Source organism: Acipenser ruthenus, chromosome 21 (assembly GCF_902713425.1).
Source record: "Acipenser ruthenus chromosome 21, fAciRut3.2 maternal haplotype, whole genome shotgun sequence".
Lineage (NCBI taxonomy): Eukaryota > Metazoa > Chordata > Actinopteri > Acipenseriformes > Acipenseridae > Acipenser > Acipenser ruthenus.
The window spans coordinates 10,912,515-10,929,787 of NC_081209.1; the positions used below are offsets into that span (position 1 = coordinate 10,912,515).

The 17,273-nt window shown below is 42.8% G+C and overlaps 1 pseudogene; it reads left to right on the plus strand.

The window, feature by feature from the left end:
* The first annotated feature begins 1,299 nt into the window (after window positions 1-1,299).
* On the plus strand, window positions 1,300-5,789 carry LOC117428293 (zona pellucida sperm-binding protein 3-like; annotated as a pseudogene).
* Window positions 5,790-17,273: the final 11,484 nt, after the last annotated feature.

Here is a 17,273-nt window from a genome sequence, read left to right on the forward strand (position 1 = left end):
AATGTTCTCGCATTATTATTTAGAAATGATTGTCTACACAGTATTTAAACTGCAAAATCAAATGTCAATACATGTTTGTCTAATCACTGTTTTTAATCGAAAGAAAGAATGAAAAGTATGGTTATTAAACGTTTAATATTCTCATAAATTACATAAAGCGGTGAACTATCACTTTTTAGAAAACAGATATGCATACCACATCAGCAGACAGAGCCGCGCCTGTGGATTAAAGACGGAGACTGCTTGACAACAAGAAACCCATCTTAAAGGTTTTTATTTTAGATGATGACAACTTTGGAATGAACATTTTCTAAAGAAACCATATTGAGAGCAGTGAGCTACTGAGCCTCGTTTTAAAACACTGTTTTAAGTGTTTAGATAACAGTCAGATCAAATTAAAGTAGTTCAATCAAATTAGATACATATAAGAAGTATAATGAGAGCTCATTTTAAAAAATCCCAGTTTAGATATAGAAACATAGGCCTACACATCACTGTATTTGTATTTGTTTTTGCAAGACGTGATGCTGTGGCATTTAGAAGTGCGTTGCACGCCCTCGCGCACAGAAGCACTTCTTTGTTTGACAGAAGTTGTTGCACTTGAAAGAAATGGAGCCTTGAATCCTCAAAATCCGTTCATGAACTGTGCATTTTCTCAAAGCACATTCACCAATTTGATTATATCTCTTTACTCAAAGACCGAAGAAGCTGTCTCTTCTTTTATGTTTCTATCTTTGCTTGTATGATATTTTCCATTTTGCACTTTGACCAAAATAATTTGCTCAAAGACCGAAATAACCTTGCATTTCGTTCTTTGATAATAAATGCTCAAATCACGAAATGTTATTTGTGTCAGCGACTGACCGAATCGTGACTCTGACTGTAACATGTTCATACAGAAGCAGCTTGAGAAAGTAAGAAATGAACGTTTTCTTTACATTAAATATATTGCTTAATTGTAGGCTGGTCTAGGTTTTTTTTTTTTTTTTTAACATCAGTCCCTTGTCGCTGTGGATTGAATGTAGAAACATATTGTAGCCTTGCGATCTCGGTTAAGGCAGGCGCACACATGTAAATAATTGCGCTGTATAAATAAGTTCAATGTGAACTCCAGCAACGAAACCTGGAGTGTTCACAAGGCAATAAGGTCTGCCCAATTTTTTAACTGATGTTAACTGTTGAGTGTTTTTTCTGGAGTGTGCGTGGTATAGGCAGGCACCCACGCAATGGCACAACTCGTCACACCTGTGTCAGTGGTCCACTCAGTGTTAATTGCCAAATCACTCTAATTAATGTCACTAGAAAAGCACCTGGACGGTAGTGTTTGGTAGGTAACTGTTGGTTTGAAAGATGATGGCGGCGTTGTGGAAATATGTCGTGATTGCGCTTTGCTGTGTACCGTTTGCTGCACCGCAGGAAGGTAATGTGGGCTACTGGCGGGGTTAGTGTGTTTTGTGTTTTGGTAGCACTGACTGTACCGGTACATAATGTTGGTGTGTTAACCTACTCGTTTTACTGCTATCCAGACATTATGTCCTTTTGTGGAACGCTTAGTAGTGCGTATTTGGTTATTTTAAAGAGTATTCAGGTACAAAATTAAACCTTTCATTACATGAACCCTTTAACAAAATAGTTGCATGTTCCGCTTTATTCCAAACCCGTTTCTCCTGTAGCTGTGAGTACAGTCTGCGGCGTGGACTCGGTGGCTGTGAGGGTGTTGTTGGATTACTCTCGATCGGCGTTGCCTCTGGACCCGAGTGGCCTCCTGCTGGGACCCTGTCCTCCATCCAGCAGCAGCGCCGGTAATAACATGGTGGTGTTCCAGTACGGGCTGCTGGACTGCCGCTTTATGCGCATGGTAAGTGGCTTCTAAGGGCTTCTATGTTGGGTTCACGTAAGAAGCGTTCGAGCTCTAATTCCACTGCCCCGTATTACGCTGTACACGCTTGTATAAATACACACCTTGTACTTGGAAGCTTTTTCTAGCACTGCTAATGCAATATTGGCTGTGGTTGTAAAGGCATGTTTAAAAACGTATATTTCAGTTGTCATTGACGCTAGTATGTGTTACATAATTAAGCAATACAAACGTATTGGCAGCTGTATATTGTCCTACTTGCTAGAACCAAAGTCATTGTATGTATTTTGCTCTTAATTGTATTAGGCTACTTGTACTGTGATTCTTAATGTATTTGTTTGATTGCAAATAGCCCTGGATAAGGATGTCTGCTTAGAAGTAAATAAGGGTAAATTCTTGTGTGTTTTATACTCTTTTCTTTAAACAAACTAAATGCAGTTTTGGCTTCAGGCTGTTGACATGCAGTGTGTGCCTTCACCCCAGTCTTGTAAAGGCTAACCTGGAGGTGTGTCTTACCCTTGAACTGCAGATGAAGTGTTAAATCTTTTTATCCATGTCTTGCCCAGGTTACTGCCACTGTTACTAGTTACATGAATGTGCTGACCTACAAGCCCACCCAGAGAGGCTTCTACCAGACTCCATTCAGTCAGGCTATTGTGTGCACCTATACCAAGTGAGTGCTGGACTTGGCTTAAACATGGTGTAACTCCTGTGAAGATGTGTTAAGCCTCTGGGCTGTTGATGCATTCAAGTATTGAGTCTTGCATCATGTCTGACATGACTTAACAGTATCTAATTTGTGGATTTTTTTTAGAACTAAATTTCACAATCTATCTACTGTTATATAATTGGAGTTATTGCCTTTAATGGGGAGCAGTTAAAGACCCATTTTATGGCGCTGATAGTTATTTCTGTGAAATCAAATGATTTACTGCGTTAGGAATTCTGGACCAGCTTCCTTACGGTGAAGGCAGCAAGAGTAAGTTTGCATTAAATATTGCCAATAATTGTTTACAATTCGGTGTCTTCTGCTGAATGCAAATTGTTTTGGTGTGTTGCTGTTCTAACTAAAGCTTTCTACCTGTGTTCTCCAGACCTGCTGGCTGGACTCCTCCAGTGTATAACCCTGCACTTGGGGATGCCTATGGGTTTGGGAAGCTGGAGTTTACCATGGGGATTATGAATGGTGAGTTTGCTGTCCTGCAATGTACACTTTGGTCTATTGGCTTGGAAAGGTGTCCAGTGCAACCCTAACCTGGCAGGGAGAGCAGCCTGTGGTGCTCATTGGGTCACTTCCTCTAGTCAAGTAGAACAATATTTTGATCTCTTTCTCTGGTGCTGGTCAATGCTGTACTGGCTAGTGAGATGAGTTGGGTGGGTTTCTGTTCTCATGCTCCCCTCCTTGATGTCACAGATGACTTCTCAGCCCCACGCACCTCCAGTCTGTTCTTCCTGGGGTCCCTCATCAACATCGCGGCTGCAGTGAAGCAGCAATTCCACATGCCGCTGATGGTCTACATGGAAGAGTGTGTTGCTGCCAGCACTCCAGAGCTGAGCCCTTCAAGCCAGACCTACCCGCTCATCACCAACCACGGGTAGATATTCACTGCAAGCTGTGTAGTAAAGGCAACATTTAAATCTGAATGTTTAGCACTTGGGAGCACAGTCCTGCTTGGATTTAGGAATGGGTGTTGAATGGTCAGCTTTGTGAACATGGCAAAAGCTCAGCTGAACTAAACTGGGAAGGCATAGATTGTAGCTGGGCTTTAATTTAGGTAAGATGTCCATGATTTGTGGAAACCAGCCCCAAGTTAAGTTCAAACTTTCCACTAGTGCACACAAAGGGTTGGAATGTAATTTTGTACAGGAAGTCTCCCTGGAACACAGGAAGTCTTGCTCGCTCCTTTCTTCTGGTGGTTGTCTGCAGTCCCTGAGTCCTGGCCAGTGCCTCCCCTTGCTCAGTGCTCTTTCTCCTTGCAGATGCTTTGTAGACAGCCAGGCTGGTAATTCCAGGTTTCTGCCCAGAGTCCAGACCTCTGAGATCCGTCTGGTTGTCCAGGCCTTCAGGTTTACACAACTGAATACAGATGTGAGTATTTGATGGGTTGATCTGTGTTGTATTGGAAGTCTCAGGGCAGCTAGTTACCAAGATTCTCTACTTGTTTAATTAATTCTTTCAGTATCTGATGTGGTGCTTGTAATGTGCATAACTTTTTTTTTGTAAATTTGGTTTCTAGAGCAAATGTTGTTAGTTTTATTAGTGGTCCTTTTTTTATCAAATTATTTTCTAGGTCTATATCCATTGCCGCTTGCTGGCCTGGGACCCTGCCCAGCTCAATGACCCCACCAAGAAAGCCTGTTCATTCAACCAGAGAACCAGGAGGTAAGGACTGGACCCTGCTGAGGCTGCTCTCTGTAGAAGGGGTGTGCAGGGGCTGTGAGGTCCAGTTAACCAACACCACAGGGACACAATCGGTTCTGTGCCTCCTTACAGTTGTGTGGCGAAATTATTGAAATGTGTTCTTGCAGTTGTTGGTAACTGGAGGAAATGAGGTGTGTGCACACGTCCCTAAGGTGGGGTTTCCTGGTCCTGGGGGACCCTTGTGTCTGGTTTGGTTCTCAATTGCTCAATTAGGCCTTTAATCCAACTACTATTTTGAAGTAACTTAATTAGTGCTTTTTTAAGAGATGGAGACAATTAAAGGTTTAAGCACATTAGTTCAAATAATGGTTTTGATTTAAGTGATACACTTGTGTTCCAGCTGGGAGCTCCTGGATAACCCTGGTCGGAGCTCTGTGTGCAGCTGCTGTACCTCCAACTGCAATCTGAGGAAGAGGAGGGACACGGGTACGAATTCTACTTTCTATATAGTTTACACAGGTGGGGGGTTTTATATACTTTTTTTGGTACGGTTTTAAATTTTAACTTCTATGGTGAGTGACTTTTTAAAATGGATGGCAGCCAACAAAGCATGCTCAAATAGGTCTGCCAGAGCCTGTATTGCAAAAGAACCATTCCCCCTCCCAACCAGAGGCTGCTTGCTGGTACTCTGCTCAATGGCCTGTTGCCATCAGTTTTGCTTCTCTTGGGTAGTTTTTCATCCAGCACCCTCTTGGCCTGCCCCCTGGCGTAGTGACTGGTCCTGCATGCTGTAAAGCAGCAGGTCCTGTTTTCTAACAAAGCTCCTCTTCTCCTGAGCAGCTGAAGAGGGGCTGAGACACTGCAGTGCTGGGACCCCTGAGGATCCTTCCTGAAGAGCTGTCTGCTGGAAGCCAGGAATTCTACCAGAGGAGCCCTGCTCTGTCACTGGACGGTGAGCTCAGCCTGCAGTCTCCAAACCAGTGTGCACTTGGCTTCCTTGTCCATGGCTTGCATGACCTGATCTTTACAGTAGAGGTTCCCCTACAATTGTGCTGAAGAACTTAATGCATGTTGTGTTTCTGCAAAGTCAATAGCATAGAACTTGAATTGCCACAAAGCCGTGACTAAGCTTTAATGTTCCTAGTGGAACAAATGGACATGGTTGGTAGGGGAGTGCAATGTCCCAAGTGTGCTTCCCTGCAAGTCCTAAAGGAAGAAACCCTACTTGAATTGGCTACTAGGCACTGTGGAGAGAATGGCAGCCTTTCCTGTTCTTAACCCCTTCCTCCTACTCTCTCTCTCTCTTCCCCCAGAGCCCCAGCAGGCTCTGGCCTGGCTGCCTGTCCTGGCTGCTCCCCTGCTCCTGATGGCTGTCCTGGGAGCCCTGTCTCTGGGCTACTACATGTGCGTGTGGCATCATCCCAGACTCTTCTCCAAGTCCAGCAGGGAGCTCCTCGTTCCTGTCCCCGTTGATGAAATGCACACAGCAGTTGGCACGGTTTCCAGCAGCTCGCCAGCAAGGCATTTCTGATTTCTTGTATGTTGCGAAATAAAATGGATACATAAAGACCCTCCTGTCCTGTGAGATTTCTGCCACTGAGTAACATTTTTTTTTTTATCCTGAGTTTGTTTTTAGGGCATCCAACATCTTTCTGCCAGATAATTGCTCCCCTTGCATAACAGGGTTTCTGTTATTTTTAGTTTAGTCAATTTACATTTAGCATTAAGTGAAAGTTACTTCTACAAAACCAGTAAAGCTGGGTTAACCAAGTTTGAGCATTAATCTGTACTGGGCAGATAGCCTCCAGAGGCACTGGAGAAATAGTGGCTTATTTATTTTTGTGGGGGGGACACTATTTAATGGTGTCTGATACTTTACCTGGGTACTTGTATACCTCAACATTAGCTGGGAGAGCGTTCAATTTGGTTTTGTAGTTCTGTGCAGGGAGAAATGTTGCTGGACCTGTTAACTGGTGCCATTTCCAACTCCATTTCTTGCTAGTTTGAAAGACCATTATAAATTCCTTCCATTTCAACCCCTTGTATGCAATGTATCCTTCTGCTCATCTGTATACCTCTTGCTCACTAATCTTGTAACTGAATGGATGCATGTGTGTTTTTTTAAAAAAAAAAATTTTATTTTAAATAGGCTTCTGGGCTGCACTGTCAATTAGCTGCAGGGGATTTAACTAGGACTGTAAAATTGACAAGCTAATTTAAACTATCCAATATTGCTGTAAAATTGTTCATAAAGAGTCTCTTTGGGGACCAAAACAAACGTCAAAGTGGAAGAAAAGAAATTGGTGAAACAACACATGTTCTAGGACCATGTGTTCAGTGTGAAAACCTCAATCGTTGTTCAAAGCACAAACTCCTGTTGAGTGAGTTGCTGAACATCTGGCTGTAAGACTACGGACATGTTGCCAAGCAAAGGTGGTGGAGAACGTAGCTTTGAGTCTGTTGGTGCAATTCAATTGAACCTGGAGCTGTGCTGTTGAGCCTGACAAACACTCCTCAGTGATCAAGCTCCACGTTCCCTGTTTATTGCATTAACTCCCCCAGGTTTTTGTTTGTTTGTTTTCCACCTACGTGGGAAGTCAATAGAATTTGAGAAATCCTGGATTTATATGTGAAAATTAACAGGTTTGATGTCCGCGTTTCAGTATCTCTAATTCATTGAATCCCAGAATTTTGGGAGATCCCTACATGGTGCAGGATGCTCCTTCTTGGATGGATCCCTGTATATTAAAATTGGGGCTGGAGGCAGAAAGGTATCTTCAGTAGAAATGATGGATTAAGCTGGCTCCCCCTGGAGACAGTTTTGTTGTACAGCAAATCCATTGTGTTGCTGCATTGGGCAGCTAACACTTTCCTGTTGGACGCCCATGTTGGTATTTATTATTTATTTCTTAGCGGACGCCCTTAGCCAGGGCGACTTACAATTGTTACAAGATATCACATTATTTTACATGATACAGATATCACATTATTTTACATACAATTACCCATTTATACAGTTGGGTTTTTACTGGAGCAATCTAGGTAAAGTACCTTGCTCAAGCGTACAACAGCAGTGTCCCCCACTGGGGATTGAACCCACAACCCTTCGGTCAAGAGTCCAGAGCCCTAACTGTTCCCCAACTCTGAGGATTGGTTTTTCCAGCAGGACAATGCTCCATGCCATACAGCCAGGTCAATCAAGGTGTGGATGGAGGACCACCAGATCAAGACCCTGTCATGGCCAGCCCAATCTCCAGACCTGAACCCCATTGAAAACCTCTGGAATGTGATCAAGAGGAAGATGGATGATCACAAGCTATCAAACAAAGCCGAGCTGCTTGAATTTTTGCGCCAGGAGTGGCATAAAGTCACCCAACATCAATGTGAGAGACTGGTGGAGAGCATGCCAAGACGCATGAAAGCTGTGATTGAAAATCAGGGTTATTCCACCAAATATTGATTTTTGAACTCTTCCTAAGTTAAAATATTAGTATTGTGTTGTTTAAAAATGAATATAAACTTATTTTCTTTGCATTATTCGAGGTCTGACAACACTGCATCTTTTTTGTTATTTTGACCAGTTGTCATTTTCTGCAAATAAATGCTCTAAATGACAAGATTTCCATTACACGAGAGTAGATGTTAAAACTTCATGCTGATTTGAACTCGGCTCTCGCCAAGATAAGCACCAACTAAGACGTAGCTTTACAGTAAACTAATGTGATCCATATGTGTCTCCATCCATTTACGTTTCCTTCCATATGATGATGTAGATATCCTTCTGTCTGGTGTTAATGGCTGAAGTGTAATGCTGGCTCCAGGGATCAGCTTATTTTGCCTCCCTGGCGCATCAGCACACACGACGGCTGCGATGCTGGCTCCGGGGATCAACCAAAGTGCGGCCTCCCCAGCGCATCAGCATGACAACCGTCTGGATTGAGCTAAGTAGGGTACATCTCTGGGGTTTTCAAGTGGGCACCTTCCATCCTCAGTGTTTCGTCGACTAGCCCACGACACCTCAAGAGGGCTCGACGGTGATTCTGGCCTCCCAGCATCACCCCCCTCCGTCCCCCACTCAACTCAGCCCAGCTTACTTACCTGTACATCAGCGTTTCTTTCTTTCTATTGTGCTTGAGATCCCCAGCCAGAATCTTTCCGTCTCAACCACAGCCAGTTGCTGCTCCTCTCTGCTGCTTCAGATAAGTTCTTCACTGTGCGACGCAACTCTTGGCCACTGAATCCGACGTCTCTGAGAAACCGGGTTGTAGAGTGTGCCACAAATCCTCGACAACCCACTTCCACTGGGTAAACCCGAACTCTCCATCCTCGCTGTTCCGCTTCAGTGGCTAGTTGAGCATACCGCAGTCTCTTCCTCTCATACGCCTCATCTACAGCATCCTCCCATGGCACTGTTAACTCTACCAGGTGAACAAGGCGTGCTGATCCAGACCACAAGACAATATCTGGTCGAAGGCTAGTGGTGGCAATCTCAGGTGGAAAAATAAGCCGTTGACCAACATCTGCCAGCATTTTCCAGTCTCTAGCAGCTTCCAGTTGTCCTGGGCGAGGATTGGTTTTAACACCTTTTCTTGGTGGTTGCTCTCCTGGGTGGAGGAATGTTGTCTTTTGTGTGTAATGTTTTGATGGAACAGGTGACAACTTAATGGTCATGTTACGCTTGTCTTCCAATGCTAAGGCCAAACATCGCAGCACCTGGTCATGGCGCCAAGTAAACCGTCCTTGGCTAAGAGCCACCTTACATCCTGTCAAAATGTGCCTTAATGTTGCAGGTAATGAACACAAAGGACATGAGGGATCCTCTCCTACCCAGAGGTTTAGGTTCTGTGTTGACCTGATGAGGAAACTGATCCTGCTCTGTTCCATTGACCATAGGTCTTGCCAGCCAATCTTGCGTTGTTCCACACTCTCCCATCTCATCCATTCTCCCTGCTTGGCCTGGGAAATGGCATTTATACACCTCATCCTCTCCTCCTGCTTTTGCACCTCGTTGACTACCAGCTTCCTCCTTTGAGCTGGGGCTGCCTTGTGCCATGTAGGAGGAGCTGAACTGAAACCAAGACCCCCTCTTCCATGCTGAACTTGCCCCATGATATCACCAATTCGAAGGGCAGCCTTTGCATCTTCCACAGCTTTCTTTGCCGCCCACTTTCTTCCAGTTTTCAACACAGGTGCTGCCTCCCTTACGCATTTATCGCGTGACTCTACTAATGTCATTTCCAGTCTGACCTTGGCGCACTTAAACTCCTCGGTTAGAGCAGAGACTGGTAGCTGCAGTATTCCTTTACCATAAAGTCCCACTCTGCTGAGGCAGCGTGGAACTCCCAACCATTTCCTGATGTATGAACTGATTAAAGCTTCCAGCTTCTCTACTGTTGTCAAAGAAACCTCGTACACAGTCAGTGGCCACAGCAACCTCGGCAGTAGACCAAACTGAAAGCACCAGAGTTTTAGTTTACCTGGTAGAGCGCAGCTGTCTATGCTCTTCAACCCTTCCACTGCTTGTTGTCTAACTTCTCCCACACGAACTGTGTCCTTTAGATCCCCGTCGTACCATCTCCCAAGACTCTTCACTGGCTTCTCAGACACTGTTGGTATTGCCTCACCATTAATGAAGAATGTTTTATCTACTACTTTGCCTTTAATTATAGAGATGCTCCTTGATTTAGTGGGCTTGAATTGCATTCGTGCCCATTCAATGTTATTGGTTAACTTGCCCAATAATCGATTAGTGCAGGCTACTGTTGTAGTCATGGTTGTCATGTCATCCATGTATGCTCGAATTGGTGGTAGTCACATTCCAGAAGCCAAGCGCTCTCCTCCTACTACCCATTTTGATGCCCTAATGATTACTTCCATTGCCATGGTAAAAGCCAGTGGAGAAATGGTGCATCCTGCCATTATTCCAACCTCTAGGCATTGCCATGTAGTGCTGAATTCTGAAGATGACAATCTCTGAGCAATAATGCTGAAGAAAATCTTGCCTTCTACGTTTAATAGGGAAATGGGACGAAACTGACTGATGCTTGTAGAATCTTTTTCTTTAGGTATAAAGACTCCACCTGCTCGGCGCCATGCTCTTGGTACAACCTGTTTTTCCCATGCCACTTTCATCAATTTCCACAGAATTCGTAGAACTCCTGAAGCACTCTTGAACACTCTGTACGGAACTCCATTAGGCCCTGGAGATGATGATGAAGCCCTTGCTTTTTTCACAGCTTGCTCTATTTCTTTCCACTTAGGTGCACAGTCCTCCATTTGGTATTCTGGTGGATTGATAGGTGGGATGTCTGATGGAATTGACATAGGCTCCTGCCTTTTTGAATCTGTATGTGTTTCCTCCAAATATCTCTCCAGCTCGACCTTAGATGCTTTTAGTGTGCCATTCTTCTCACTGGTGAATAACTTCTTTACAAATTTGAATGGGTCTTTATAAAAGTTAGCTCTCGCACGCTCCTTCTTTTTGTAGCGTTTCCGTAGGCGCTCAGCTCTGCTTATCTTTTATGACCCTTTGTAAGAGATTGAGTCCCTCCTTCTGACTTTGTTCTGCTCTTCTCCATTGGTTCCTCAGCTGTCTCCTTTCTCTAACCAAGCGTTCAATCTCCTGCTGCCGTCTAGACTTTCCAGGAATAGTTTGTACTTTTTCCTTCCTTTTTTTATTTGGAATTTGGGAGAAATGTTGTCAGTAGTTTATAGAATAAAACAAAAATGTTCATTTTACCCAAACACATACCTATAAATAGTAAAACCAGAGAAACTGATAATTTTGCAGTGGTCTCTTAATTTTTTCCAGAGCTGTATGTATTTTTTATAGTTTGCACGTTATTAGTAGACAGGAAAGGCAATTGCACACAATACCATTGGTGCATACTGTATACATATAGACGCAGCTATGAGAACGTAAAAAATGAACGGGGGTGTAATCAAGTTTTTTTTTTTTTTTTTTTTTAGAAAATTACGAGAATTACCGATTAAATCAAAATCACTCAATGTAGAAAAGGCATTGGATATTTTAAACATGTTTTCATTTTATTGTTTTTACTTTTGCTCGGACAGGCTACTTGTAAGTTCAGTGATACCGTAAATATCGACCTTAGAATCATAAAACAGTGCATTTAAATGGCAGTATACTGCATGCATTATTTCCTTATCAAAAGACATACCTTCAGAAATACACAAAGAATGTCTGAGAACGGGCAATGAACGTCTCTGCCATTTTATTTGCTTATTTCAAAATATTTGTGTTAACAATTGTAGAAATACTGAAACCGACAATGTATTAAATACCATTCTGAATATGAATATAGCTGAATTCTGAATTGTACCGATCTCGATTAACGCACCACACAGGGCGAGGCAATCCACACACAGGCGGAGGGCGGCGCGAACCCGGGTTATTACCGGCGCTGCTGCTGGATGGAGGACAGGGTCCCAGCAGGAGGCCACTCGGGTCCAGAGGCAACGCCGATCGAGAGTAATCCAACAACACCCTCACAGCCACCGAGTCCACGCCGCAGGCTGTACTCACAGCTACAGGAGAAACGGGTTTGGAATAAAGCGGAACATACAACTATTTTGTTAAAGGGTTCATGTAATAAAAGGTTTAATTTTGTACCTGAATACTCTTTAAAATAACCAAATACGCACTACTAAGTGTTCCACAAAAGGACATAATGTCTGGATAGCAGTAAAACGAGTAGGTTAACACACCAACATTATGTACCGGTACAGTCAGTGCTACCAAAACATAAGGCACAAAACACACTAACCCCGCCAGTAGCCCACATTACCTTCCTGTGGTGCAGCAAACGGTACACAGCACAGCGCAAACACGACATATTTCCACAACAACACTGCCATCATCTTTCAAACCAACAGTTACCTACCAAACAATACCGTCCAGGTGCTTTTCTAGTGACATTAATTAGAGTGATTTGGCAATTTACACTGAGTGGACCACTGACACAGGTGTGAGGAGTTGTGCCATTGCGTGGGTGCCTGCCTATACCACGCACACTCCAGAAAAAAACACTCAACAGTTAACATTAGTTAAAAAATTGGGCAGACCTTATTGCCTTGTTAACACTCCAGGTTTCGTTGCTGGAGTTCACATTGAACTTATTTATACAGCGCAATTATTTACATGTGTGCGCCTGCCTGCATTAACCGAGATCGCAAGGCTACAATATGTTTCTACATTCAATCCACAGCGACAAGGGACTGATGTTAAAACAAACAAACAAACAAACAAAAAAACCTAGACCAGCCTACAATTAAGCAATATATTTAATGTAAAGAAAACGTTCATTTCTTACTTTCTCAAGCTGCTTCTGTATGAACATCTTACAGTCAGAGTCACGATTCGGTCAGTCGCTGACACAAATAACATTTAGTGATTTGAGCATTTATTATCAAAGAACGAAATGCAAGGTTATTTCGGTCTTTGAGCAAATTATTTTGGTCAAAGTGCAAAATGGAAAATATCAAACAAGCAAAGATAGAAACATAAAAGAAGAGACCGCTTCTTCGGTCTTTGAGTAAAGAGATATAATCAAATTGGTGAATGTGCTTTGAGAAAATGCACAGTTCATGAACGGATTTTGAGGATTCAAGGCTCCATTTCTTTCAAGTGCAACAACTTCTGTCAAACAAAGAAGTGCTTCTGTGCGCGAGGGCGTGCAACGCACTTCTAAATGCCACAGCATCACGTCTTGCAAAAACAAATACCAATACAGTGATGTGTAGGCCTATGTTTCTATATCTAAACTGGGATTTTTTTAATGAGCTCTCATTATGGTTTCTTATATGTATCTAATTTGATTGAACTACTTTAATTTATTATTATTATTTGTTTATTTAGCAGACGCCTTTATCCAAGGCGACTTACAGAGACTCGGGTGTGTGAACTATGCATCAGCTGCAGTCACTTACAACTACGTCTCACCCGAAAGACGGAGCACAAGAAGATTAATGACTTGCTCAGGGTCACACAATGCGTCAGTGGCTGAAGTGGGATTTGAACCGGGGACTTCCTGGTTACAAGCCTAGTTCTTTAACCACTGGACCACACAGCCTCCTAATTTGACCTGACTGTTGTTATCTAAACAATTAAAACGGTGTTATAAAACGAGGCTCAGAAGCTCAGTGCTCTCAATATGGTTTATTTTGAAAATGTTCATTTACCAAAGTTGTCATCATCTAAAATAAAAACATTTAAGAAGGGTTTCTTGTTGTCAAGCAGTCTCCGTCTTTATTCCACAAGCCACTGTCTGGTGCTGATGGGGTCTGCATACCCCGTTTTCTAAAAAGTGGTAGTTCACCGCTTTCTATAATTTCTGAGAACATTAAACGTTCAATTAGCATATTTTTTCTTTCTTTCTTTCTCTTATAAAACAGTGATTAGACGAACATGTTTAGACATTTGATTTTGCAGTTTAAATACTTTGTATACAATAGTCTTATAATATGAATAATGTTGCTTTTTTTAGTTGTTTCCTCAAAAACGGTAATTTCTAAATAACAATGCGAGAACATTACAAACGCTATTTCAAATTCGCTTGAAGTTGAGTGTTTGAGGTCACTATCCTGCTAAATTGGTTGTGCTAACTTCCTGCATAAATAATAAATACTTAAATAATAAATCTATGACGTGTCTCTCATAAATGAAATTTACGGATTTCCTGTTCATTCAATATTCGCAATTTGAGCAACATAATTTACTCAAAGACCAAATTAACATTTCATTTCGTTCTTTGCTAATTTGTAAATGCTCAAATCCCGATTTTTTTTTCCTCTCGGCGATTGACCGAATCCTCACCGAGTGTAATATGTACACCAGTGGTATATATTTTGTGTAACTATCGGTCTTGTCTAATAACGTGCATATTATATAAAAAAAGAAGATAATGCGTGGGGAACACCCTACATTATCTTGTCGACGTGACCTATATGAGAAATAATAAATTCAAAAAAATCAGACATCTATTAACTAATATTAATATATTATAAGGCTACAGATGAGTCAAAACTAGAGCTTTTTGGCAAGTCACATCAGCTCTATGTTCACAGACGAAAAAATGAAGCTTTCAAAGAAAAGAACACCATACCTACAGTGAAACATGGAGGAGGCTCGATTATGTTTTGGGGCTGCTTTGCTGCGCCTGGCACAGGGTGCCTTGAATCTGTGCAGGGCACAATTAAATCTCAAGACTATCAAGGCATTCTGGAGCGAAACGTACTGCCCAGTGTCAGAAAGCTCTATCTCAGTCGCAGGTCATGGGTCCTCCAACAGGATAATGGCCCAAAACACACAGCTAAAAGCACCCAAGAATGGATAAGAACAAAACATTGGACTATTCTGAAGTGGCCTTCTATGAGTCCTGATCTGAATCCTATCAAACATCTATGGAAAGAGCTGAAACTTGCAGTCTGGAGAAGGCACCCATCAAACCTGAGACAGCTGGAGCAGTTTGCTCAGGAAGAGTGGGCCAAACTACCTGTTAACAGGTGCAGAAGTCTCATTGAGAGCTACAGAAAACGTTTGATTGCAGTGATTGCCTCTAAAGGTTGTGCAACAAAATATTAGGTTAGCGGTCCCATCATTTTTGTCCATGCCATTTTCATTTGATTTATTATTTACAATATTATGTTGAATAAAAAATCAAAAGCAAAGTTTGATTTCTATTAAATATGGAATAAACAATGGTGGATGCCAATTACTTTTGTCAGTTTCAAGTTATTTCAGAGAAAATTGTGCATTCTTTGTTTTTTGTGGAGGGGTACCAACAAATTTGAGCACGTCTGTAAATCCAGGATTTCTCAAATTCTATTGACTTCCCACGTAGGTGGAAAACAAACAAACAAAAACCTGGGGGAGTTAATGCAATAAACAGGGAACGTGGAGCTTGATCACTGAGGAGTGTTTGTTAGGCTCAACAGCACAGCTCCAGGTTCAATTGAATTGCACCAACAGACTCAAAGATATGTTCTCCACCACCTTTGCTTGGCAACATGTCTGTAGTCTTGCAACTCACCCAACAGGAGTTTGTGCTTTGAACAATGATTGAGGTTTTCACACTGAACGCTTGGTCCTAGAACATGTGTTTCACCAATTTCTTTTCTTCCACTTTGACGTTTGTTTTGGTCCCCAAAGAGACTCTATTTATGAACAATTTACAGCAATATTGGATAGTTTAAATTTGCTTGTCAATTTTACAGTCCTAGTTAAATCCCCTGCAGCTAATTGACAGTGCAGCCCAGAAGCCTATTTAAAATAAATTTTTAAAAAAACACACATGCATCCATTCAGTTACAAGATTAGTGAGCAAGAGGTATAGAGATGACCAGAAGGATACATTGCATACAAGGGGTTGAAATGGAAGGAATTTATAATGGTCTTTCAAACTAGCAAGAAATGGAGTTGGAAATTGCACCATGCAGCAGTTAACAGGTCCAGCAACATTTCTCCCCACACAGAACTACAAAACCAAATTGAAAGCTCTCCCAGCTAATGTTAAGAGGTACACAAGTACCCAGGTTAAATATCAGACACCATTAGATAGTGCCCCCCACAAAAAAAAAAAAAAAGCCACTATTTCTCCAGTGCCCCTGGTGGCTATCTGCCCAGTACAGATTAATGCCCAATCAAACTTAGCCCAGCTTTACTGGTTTTGTAGAAGTAACTTTCACTTAATGCTAAATGTAAATTTACTAAACTAAAATGACAGAAGCCCTGTACCAATCCTGTTACGCAAGGGGAGCAATTATCCGGCAGAAAGATGTTGGATGCATGAAAACAAAAACGTTACTCGGTGGCAGAAATCACAGGACAGGAGAGGGTCTTTATGTAGCCATTTTATTTTGCAACATACAAGAAATCAGAATTGCCTTGCTGGCGAGCTGCTGGAAACCGTGCAAACTGCTGTGTGCATTTCATCAACGGGGACAGGAACGAGGAGGTCACTGCCGGACTTGGAGCAGAGTCTGGGATGACGCCACATGCACATGTAGTAGCCCAGAGACAGGGCTCCCAGGACAGCCATCAGGAGCAGGGGAGTAGCTAGAACAGGCAGCCAGGCCAGAGCCTGCTGGGGCTCTGGGGGAGGAAGGGGTTAGGAACAGGAAGGGATCCCAGTGCAGCTACACTCTACAGTGCCCAGGAGCAGTTTCATGAGGGTCTGTTACTTTAGGACCTGCAGGGAAGCACACATGGGGCATGGGAGGGTAAGAGTGCCTTGTTCCACTATTAGAAAACATTAAGTTTAGTCAGTCTCCTAGGGTGAAGTTACGGTTATATGCCGTGGACTGGAATGGGTTTTGGCAGATATTGTACAATGCAGGTTAAGGCAACATGACTGCAAGGGAACCTGTTGTGTAAAGATGAAAGTTAATGCCATGCAAACCAAGTGCACACAATTGGAGACTGCAGGCTGAGCTCACCCTCCAGTGACAGAGCAGGGCTCCTCTGGTAGAATTCCTGGCTTCCAGCAGACAGCTCTTCAGGAAGGATCCTCAGGGGTCCCAGCACTGCAGTGTGCCTCAGTCCCTCTTCAGCTGCTCAAGAGAAAGGGAGCCTGGTTAGAAAACAGGACCTGTTGCTTTACAGCATGCAGGACCAGTCACTACACCAGGGGGCAGGCCAAAAGGGTGCTGGATGAAAACTACCCAAGAGAAGCAAAACTGATGGCAACAGGCCATTGAGCAGAGTACCAACAAGACAGCAAGCAGCCTCTGGTTGGGAGGGGGAATGGTTCTTTAGCAATACAGGCTCTGGTAGACCTATTTGAGCATGCTTTGTTGGCTGCCATCCATTTTAAAAGTCACTCACCATAGAAGTTAAAATTTAAAACCGTACCAAAAAAAATATAAAACCCCACACACCACCTGTGTAAACTATATAGAAAGTAGAATTCGTACCTGTGTCCCTCCTCTTCCTCAGATTGCAGTTGGAGGTACAGCAGCGGCACACAGAGCTCCGACCAGGGTTATCCAGGAGCTCCCAGCTGCAACACAAGAGCAGGACACTGAACCCAAAGA